Source organism: Lampetra fluviatilis, chromosome 43, assembly GCF_964198595.1.
Source record: "Lampetra fluviatilis chromosome 43, kcLamFluv1.1, whole genome shotgun sequence".
In the NCBI taxonomy this organism is placed as follows: Eukaryota; Metazoa; Chordata; class Hyperoartia; order Petromyzontiformes; family Petromyzontidae; genus Lampetra; species Lampetra fluviatilis.
The window spans coordinates 535647-545485 of record NC_136317.1 but is presented as its reverse complement, the minus strand read 5'-3'; the positions used below and the strand labels follow the sequence as shown (position 1 = coordinate 545485).

Sequence of the window (9839 nt, the reverse complement as noted above, 5' to 3'; positions counted from 1 at the left end):
ATTCCCGCTGATGGTCAAAACACCGGTGACGATTATCTGAACCGGTCCTGAGCCTCCCCGAGGTCTGCTGTGACCTCAAATGAGTACCCGGTGCGGTGTGTAAACATCGCCACTGGGGAGACAAAGGCGTCCGGGCGCGGTGCTGGCCACCCACCCCCTCGTGTGCCGTGCCGGCCTTTAATACGTGCTCGCTAACAGCACTTGCCCCAACAGCCTGTTTCGGCTACACGGGTGATCTTTGCCTTGGTTTGCTTGCAAGTAAACAAGAAGTGGAACAAGAGCGGTTCTGTGAATATCGGGCAGGACACACTGGAGCTGGGCAACGTCAAATTACGCGGCACAGCCACGCGGCACAACTCTCCCCGCATCGGCCCCGCGATGGCTTTCGTGTTGCCTGCTGCCTGGGGAGGTGGTTGCTCACGGCCACCACCGCAGGTCGCGTGTCAGCACGTGCAGGACCGGGCCACGCACGTGACCCGTGCAGCAGCAGCAGCAGCAGCAGCCGAGCGCGCTGTGACGGCCAGAAGGGCACACGATACGGTGGCACGGCCAGCACCACGCCCGGCCGCCTTTGTCTCCCCAGTTGTTAATGTTTACGCACCGCACCAGCGCGGTGTTTACACACCGCACCAGATACTCATTTTGAGGCCGAGTCGACCTAGGGGACGCCCAGGACCGTCACCCACATTGTTCGACCTTACCATAGTAATTTAGAAATGAGGCGCTCAGCCTTCAGCAGGGGGTCTGAGCCGTCCCGGAGTCGTCGCAGGGCTAAGATCAACCCGCTGGCTGCGGTTGGGCGGACTCAGGCCTGGGGCCCGGATTATTTTGAGAGATAAAAAGTCAAAAGTTATTTTCTGCTCAAGTGAGCATTGAGGCGGCTCTTAGCTCCTGTTTAAAGCTCCGAGGCCAGTGATGGGAATTTCACATTCATACGGCGGGTCGGTGCGGCCTATCCATAGTACACACCACTGTTGACTACCGCACAAATCGGTACCTATTGTATCGACCCCAGAAGGAGTATGGCCTGAGTCCAAGGATTTCAACTCGCGACCTTCCACTGAGCCATCTCGCCGGCTTCATCTCTTGATTGATGGTGGCAGGGGCTTTTTTTTAGAGCTGGCGAAAGGCTTTTTTAATATCGGGCGGCAGCTTGATTTGAGAGGTTGTGGCAGGATTTTCCTTTGATATAAATGCTTCTCATTTTTGCCGAACTGATGGCGGGCGGGCGGGCGGGCAGGCCGAGAGCTGCAGGAAGCTGAGAACTGCGGAGCCGGGAAGCTCAGAGCACGGGGATCGCGAAAGCGATCGCGTCAGTGAGCGCGTTAGGGAAGCCCCCGTCGTCTGGACAGCGACACGGCGGCAACCTGCAGCTCATCGCGCATCTCCGGGGCCACTGCACCACGTTCCGTCAACGTCAATGGAATGGGGCGAATGTGATTCCAGGGAGCTGTGAGTGCACTCGTGGTTCACGCGGGGCCCTTTATTATCCGGGTTAATGGCCTCTCCGCGTCGAAATTCACATTTGAAAGGGGACGCTGCGGAGGCAAAAAAAATCCCATTAGTTCGCTCATATTCTCTCTTAATTATCTGTCCGAAATTTTTTTTTTACATCACGATAGGTGGACGTTCAAAAAAAGAACCTCCCCCCCCCCCCCACCACGCACTGTGATGTTTAGATCTTGAGAGACAGCCGGAAAAATAGCCTGTCCAGATCCTCTACTGTTGGATAATAGAATGTCCAGATAATAGAATGTTCAGAGGAGGCTCTGCTGCGGGATGGGGCGAGAGAGCCCCGGGGGATGCAGGCGGGGCGACAGCTGCGGGAGGGCGCCGCGTCTCGCGGGAGCGCTTCGCATGCAGCCCACGGCTGTCCATCTCCTGAAGCTCATCGCCTGGGCCATGAGCATCAGAATGATAGTAATCATTGATCGGTGAGTCTATTTGGTTATGGCGACATTCTTACAGCGCAAAGGCTCTTACGAAAGAAGGCGCGGCAATGTTTCACAGACGAGTGCAGTCTGCCAGGAGGGGTCTACAATGTCCCGCAAGTGACTCAATCCACGTGAAGACGTTGGCGGGTCCTTCTTCTTCTTCTGCTGCTCGCTTCAAATAAGTCACGTGCTCTTTCACGTCCACTGTGAGGCAGACGGTGCGGAGGGTTTTCACGGCTAACGGACACCACGCAGTAATCGACACGACGTAGTGATAGCCACGACGCAGTAATAGACACGACGTAGTGATAGCCACGACGTAGTAATCGACACGACGTAGTGATAGCCACCACGACGTAGTAATAACCAGGGTGGGCTGCCGGATTCGACCCCATGAAACCTGTGCAGCGAGCGGCAGACGGGCGACCTCCACTGGGCCAAGGGTCACGACTCCCGCCGTCGTGTCAGCGACACATCGCCCGCCCACTCGTCAGATGCGTGGACCGCGTGCGGCCTACGCCAATCAGCGACGAGCAGGCGCAACAACAACAACAACAATACGGGAATGATCAGCAGGCTCGGACCTGGACAGGTTCTGGATGGGCAAGCGCCACGCAGAACAAAGCTCGCTCCTTGTAGCCACAGGCGGGACTACGTTGTGGGCAGCACAGGGCAGTGCGGCAAAATCTACAGTTGCACTCGACTTCTATGCTGTCGCCTATAAGTTCCTCGCTTTCACCAACCCGCACGCACCATCGTGGTGAAGTATGGCCCTCGTTCAGCGGCATGTTGACAGAAGGGCTGTGCACCTCACGCATACACCGGTACAACACAGGCAGTGACATCCTCACGACTCGCATGATGGAGGACGCGTCACGTTGCTTATTCCAGCTCCGCACGTGCCAACTCGTATCGACGTTTTCAAGGTACCACGTTTTACGGTGTGAACTCCCGGTACACATCGCATACATCATCATCACCATCACGACCACAACCGTCTGCGTATTGATCATCGTCATCGCCATCACCCTGCCTCTCCCCTGTTCGCTGTGAGCCGGGCACACGGAGCGGCGGGGCCGCGCAAACAGCCCCGGTCCGTGAGGACGCGGCCTCTGGGCGCCTTCTCGGGGGGCTAAATGGCCATGTCGATAGCCCCACTGGCGCCCTAACGAGCTGTTCTCTCGCGGCGTCACGGACCCAGAACTCGCCGCCGCCGCCGCCGCCGCGTCGAGCCTCTTCAGTGGCGCGCGGTGCCCGTGGCATGAGACCTGCGTGATGCAAACAATTAAAGAGCCCCCCCACCCTCCAATTCACCCCCCACACCACCCCCCAATTCACCCCCACCCCATCCACCCCCACCCGACCCCACCCACCCCCCCTCACTCTTCATAGCACGGCGCCTGGTCCCCAACCGCGGGTCCGCGCCTTGTGCCGCGTGGGGGTGGCTTGTTGCTGGGGGGGGGGGGTCCCATAGGCTCGACTGCCGCTGGGCGTTTCAACGGTCGAGGAGCCGCTATGGGGCCGCTATGGGGGCGCTGTGGGGGCTGTGGGCCGCTGTGGGGCGCTATGGGGGCGCTGTGGGGGCTGTGGGCCGCTGTGGGGGCGCTATGGGGGCGCTGTGGGGGTGCTATGGGGCGCTATGGGGCGCTGTGGGGGCGCTATGGGGCGCTGTGGGGGCGCTATGGGGGCGCTGTGGGGGTGCTATGGGGCGCTATGGGGGCGCTGTGGGAATCCGCTACGTTGGAAGCTCACGGCGCCGCACCCCACGCGGCGAGTCGGGCTCAGGGCACAGGGCGCTGCGGCGACCTCGCCACGCGCCAACAGCATCGCGTGGCGCTCTTGGCGGCGCGTTTGGCCATGCAAATCGCGGGTCTATACATCGATTGTCAATCGATGAATATACTCCTCGTTGCACCACTGCGGTCAAGATCACGCATGCGCAGTGGTGACGCTTGTGTCTCGCGGCAGGAAGCGTCTGGGTTCGATCATTCAACCTCTCGGCTTTGGTCAGTGACCCAATAATGCGAATGGGAACCCCACTCGAGAGAATGGGCAACGTTTAACTTTAACGGGAGCATGAGGAGAGTCATAGCCAGATCGAGGAGTCTCGCTTGAGTGCGACTGCGGCTACGACCATCAAACCAAAGACCATGCAACTTGGCATCGACCCAAATACAAACTTTAACCAGTGGTGGGTGAGCTGGTGGGTGAGTTGGTGGGTGGTTCAGCGAGTGGGTGGGCGGGCGAGTGGGTGGGTCAGCGAGTGGGTGGGCGGGTGAGTGGGCGGTTGGGTGAGTGAGTGGGTCGGCGAGTGGGTGAGTGAGTGGGTGGGTCAGCGAGTGGGTGGGCGGGTGAGTGGGCGGGTGGGTGAGTGAGTGGGTCGGCGAGTGGGTGAGTGAGTGGGTGGGTCAGCGAGTGGGTGGGCGGGTGAGTGGGCTGGTGGGTGAGTGAGTGGGTCGGCGAGTGGGTGAGTGAGTGGGTGGGTGTGTAGGTGGGTGAGTTGGTGAGTTGGTGGGTGTGTAGGTAGGTGCGTGGGTGGGTGAGTGGGTGGGTCTGTAGGTGGGTGTAGCTCTCAGACTTGTGGGGAGCGGTGGTGTAGCGGTTAGCACGCTGCGCTACGAACCCGGCCACCCGAGTTCGATTCCCGCTCATGGTCAACACCAGTGGCGATTATCTGAACCGGTACTGGGACTCCCCTACGTCTACTTAGCCTCAAATGAGTACCTGGTACGGTGTGTAAAAACATCGTCACTGGGGAGACAAAGGCGGTCGGGCGTGGTGCTGGCCACCCACCTCCTCGTGTACCGTTCCGGCCTTCATAGGTGCTCGCTAACAGCACTTGCCCCAACAGTCTGTTAAGGCTACACGGGGGATCTCTTCTTTATCGCTCAGACAAAGCAATTCAAAGGCTAAGTCAGTGAGAAGGCAATCTCGAACAGTCGCAACAATCGTCGCTCAAGGCCACGATTCCCCTCGTCTGGTGTCGCGAGATTTATTTCATCTTCTGCCCACGAAGCTTCGCGTTGTTCGTGAGGGGGAACCCCCTCTCAGAGGCGGCGACCCGAATCGAACCCGGATGGAGCATTGCATGATCATTCGTTTCGTTCGCGATGAAGGGCGTCCAATGGCGCGCATCGGAATCCTTCGCCACTGACTTGTGTCTCCTGCTGCTGTCCTCACGGTCTGTCCCGGCGTGAGCCTCGTCCACCCCTCGACGTCGTCTCTCCATTGTCATCCTCGATCGACCTCGCGCACGTGAACCCGGTGCTGTGCCTTGCGTGGCTGAGGATGTGGCTTTATTCTATTTGCCGCGGAGGCAATAGGTGCTTACATTCCCACCTAAAAATACACGGCGCAAACATCAGCAACAGCCGGGCAAACAAATTCTCCATGTGGCTCATGAATTCCGGAGGGGACCTGTGGGGGGGGGGGGATGCGATGATATCAGCACCGCCTTGCGGGGCAGATGGGCGACTCGCGCGTGGAGGCGCTGGGATCACGAGGCCGCAGTCGGCAGGCAGCACTGGGATTAAAATGAGCGATGATCGCGCGCGTGTGTGGGACGTGGGGGCGTAAAGGCACTCGGAGGATACTTGGGCCCAATGCATCCCTGCAGCGTGGACCGTGATGAGAAGGGGGGGGGTGGCAATAACTCAAATCTAAACAAATTATAAAGGCAAACAATGAGTACCGAATCTCTCCGCATGCGTCTTTCGTCCATGAAGTGTTCTTATCAATTTCATCTCTGATACGTGCCACTTATGGTACCTGACATTACATTGGGGTTTTTTTGGAACAGGGAGATGGAATAGCGGCTTTGTAGGGAAAATACTTTATTAGAATTCAATACAATTGGTACGATTTGGACTTATGAAGCTTTGAAATCTGGCCGCATTTCGAGATGTTGAGTGAATAGGAGACACGTGGCGTGTAAATGGGGTCGCTGTACATCCGGGTGTGTACGGCACGCCGCCATGTGGCGCAAGGCGGTATGACCGGAATGATATGAGCCTCTGGCGCGGGACGCTAATAATTTTCTATCATGATATATTTTCGGTACAAAAAGCAGCTATCCGAATTTAAATATATAAGGTGAAGCTGTTCACAACGTTTTTACGTGACGATTAAGATTTTTCTATGTAAAATGTCCGTTTACTATTCAGCATTGTACGAGTCGTACGACCCATAGCGTAGAAAAATATTGTGACATCACTCCCATAAGTCATTGCACAGGATTCTAAGAATGTGCTGTACCTATATATTTTGATTCAAACATAAACATTGTGATTTAAACGTGGTTACTTTAATTAATAATGTGTATTTGTATATTGTTGCATGTGATTATTGCTGTTTTGTATTATTCACGGTGTGAACCCATAGCGTAAAGAGTAGCTCAGTCAGTATGTGTACCCCAGCGCCGGCAGTGTTTAGGTATCGCTTCTCGGCCTTTTGGCTAAGATCAAGTGTAGTATCTGTTCTTATCAGTTTAATATCTGATACGTACCACATTGTGGTACCTTATATTAAATTGATTTTTGGGACAGGGAGATGGAATAGGGGCTTGCTCCGTCCACTCCGCGCATCAACCCGGTATTGCAGTACCTCCGGGAATGGTGCACCTCCCCGCTTGGGGAGGGAAAATGTGAAGCAAAGAGAGGTTTGAGCTGAGCATATGATGCACCACGCCAGGCGGGTGGCAAACTTGGTCAGCTCGAAGGGAAAATGGATCTTTTCACCCTGGAGCTCACAGGAAGTTGTTGGGTCACGCATCCTTTTCTAGGCCTTTTGGGTAAAACCATTCACTGTGGGGCCGATCCATCTAAACAGGAAGTTGTTCCGCCTGCCTGCTTGGGTGGGGAAGATATTCACTAAAGAGCGCCATTTGGTTTGTGAAGTTGTGTTTTTAATGAGTGTTTCAACTGTACCGCCGGTTTGGTCTTCTCTCTCGTGTGTACTAATCTTGATTTGAAGCTGTCAGTAAAGTCACGTCGATATAAAACAAATGACGACGTTTCCATCGCAACACAAGCGGTCGTCCTCAGGCGGAAGAAATATAATTCAGCAGTGGAACTGCTCAACTAGCGAGTGTACCGCCTGGCTCCACTGACCTCTTTCGGTTGTCGTGTTCGCCTGTGGAATGCGCGTCGGTGATTCGAATTCGAGAGAGTCCGTCAGGATACGCCTCGAGTTCCATGTAGAAATCGCGATGCGTTTACACAGCGGACAGCGACTCACGAGGTCGGGGACATAGGACATAATCACACAAGATTTGCACTGTCGAAACTTTTAAATGTGACCTCATCTCAAGATGTTGTACTTGACCTAGGGACACGTGTGGTGTAAATCGGGTAATTTTTGAAAAGATAAAATATCGATTTGGATCATAGGTCCAGTAGTTTGCGCCGCATGAGCACGAACACGTGGTGTGTACAGCACGTGGTGTGTACAGCACGTGGTGTGTACAGCACGTGGTGTGTACAGCACGTGGTGTGTACAGCACGTGGTGTGTACAGCACGTGGTGTGTACAGCACGTGGTGTGTACAGCACGTGGTGTGTACAGCACGTGGTGTGTACAGCACGTGGTGTGTACAGCACGTGGTGTGTACAGCACGTGGTGTGTACAGCACGTGGTGTGTACAGCACGTGGTGTGTACAGCACGTGGTGTGTACAGCACGTGGTGTGTACAGCACGTGGTGTGTACAGCACGTGGTGTGTACAGCACGTGGTGTGTACAGCACGTGGTGTGTACAGCACGTGGTGTGTACAGCACGTGGTGTGTACAGCACGTGGTGTGTACAGCACGTGGTGTGTACAGCACGTGGTGTGTACAGCACGTGGTGCACGGCGGTACGGACTAATGACAATGCGCTTCTGCGCGGGTTGCTCACACTTTGCTGTATTTACATATTTTCGGTATAAAAATCAACTGTCCGACTTTAAATATGAAGTATAATGTAAAGCTGTATGCAATGTTTTGAATCCCACGATGGAGATTGTGTTACTTGGAATAAATCCGCTTTGTATTCAACATGGTACGACCCATCACGTCGGGACGTTTAGTGACATTATCTATTTAGTACTTTCCCGTGATTCTAACAATATGATATACTCGCTATAAAACACGAGTGGAGTAAATAGACTATCTCATGAAAATATAGGACGCTTTGATGAATTATCCTGAACATTAGAATCGACATCAAACATTTCACGGTCCATTCACGCACGCAACGCGTACAGCGCGCCGCCACGTGGCGCAAGGCGACATGGCCGGAATAACATCATTCCCATAAGCCATTGCGCGGGATTCTCATCATGTGCTATGCTTCTACTTTTTGGATTAAAACATCAATTTCCTACTCCAAAATGAGTGTCAAGCTATTTATAATGTTTCCATGTTTCGCGTATAGCTGTGTTGCATGTGATTATAGCTGTTTTGTGATATTCATGGTTTGACCCCATAGCGTAGAGGGAAACTCTGTGGGTATGTGTACCCCAGCGTCGACAGAGTTTAGGTATCGCTTCTCGGCCTTTTGGCTAAGATCAAGTGTAGTATCTGTTCTTATCAGTTTAATATCTGATACGTACCACATTGTGGTACCTTATATTAAATTGATTTTTGGGACAGGGAGATGGAATAGGGGCTTGCTCCGTCCACTCCGCGCATCAACCCGGTATTGCAGTACCTCCGGGAATGGTGCACCTCCCCGCTTGGGGAGGAAAATGTTAAACAAAGAGAGAGTTGAGCTGAGCATATGATGCACCACGTCAGGTAAACTTGAGAGGATTGGTAAGATCGAAGGGACAATGTTTTTTAAGACAACTGCTTTTAAGAACGTCAGCAGGATCTTTTGACCCGAAAGTTCACAGACAAATTGTCAGCTCTTCCTCAGCGATTGGGTGGATTAAATCGTTCACTGTGGGGCCGATCCATCGACACAGGAGTGGTTAACTAAAGAGAGCCATTTGGTTTGTGAAGTTGTGTTTTTCGTATGGTTGTGTGATCACAACAACACCGTCTAGGATGAGTTCGTATTGCGTCTGAATGAGGCGTCTCATCTGTACCGCCGGTTTGGTCTCCTCCCTCACCCAACGAATTGTCCTCGTGTGTACTCTCTGGCTCCACTGACCTCTTTCGGTTGTCGTGTTCGCCTGTAGAATGTGCATCGGTGATTCGCATCCCAGAGAGTCCGTCAATATACGCCTCGAGTTTCGTATAGAAATCGCGATGCGATTACGGAGCGGACCGAGGGAGATGTGTAAATCGGATTATTTATAAAAAGGTAAAATATCGATTCAATCCATAGTGCAGCACTTTACATCGTATCATCACGCAGACGTGGTGCAAGGCGGTACGAATGGTGTTTGCTAATACTTTACTTTATTTACATATTTTCGGTATAAAAGTAAACTGTCAGAATTTCAATATAAAGTATAATTTAAAGCTGTATGCAATGTTTTCAAACCACGATTAAGATTGTGTTACATGGAATATATCCGTTTTGTATTTCTCAGGGTACAACTGTAGTGGGCTGACTAACGAGAAGAGAGTTCTATGAGGCAACACGGTTTTTTTATTTAACAGCAATCCCGAGCACAGGGGGGGGGGGGGGGTAGCGGCCCCTCACACCCAACACCCTGAGGAGGGAGCCCCTCCGGACTAATACTCCTCTCACTGGCTAATCTACAAGTCCTCCTCGCTTGGGTCTTCACTGGTTATAGCTGGAGCCAGGTCTAGCCAGGAGGCTTCTTGTCTTCAGCTGGACGACGACTGCCGGGACCCTTCAGAGGCGCGGCTTCTACCCAGGGCCGTGGCTCGCTCCGCCCGGCCACGCCTTCCTTCCAGAAGCTTCTGGCAGGACCTGGAGGGGATGTCATTCCCCAGCCCCCTCCTGGGGTCTGTGTC

General features: G+C 53.8%; 2 non-coding genes across 2 annotated transcripts; both read left to right on the top strand.

The window, feature by feature from the left end:
* The first annotated feature begins 6367 nt into the window (after positions 1-6367).
* On the top strand, positions 6368-6558 carry LOC144947119 (U2 spliceosomal RNA). Its single transcript, XR_013639980.1, has one exon. It is a non-coding gene; the product is annotated as a U2 spliceosomal RNA (small nuclear RNA).
* Positions 6559-8450: 1892 nt separating this feature from the next.
* Positions 8451-8641, top strand: LOC144947118 (U2 spliceosomal RNA). Its single transcript, XR_013639979.1, has one exon. It is a non-coding gene; the product is annotated as a U2 spliceosomal RNA (small nuclear RNA).
* The last annotated feature ends 1198 nt before the right edge of the window (positions 8642-9839 follow it).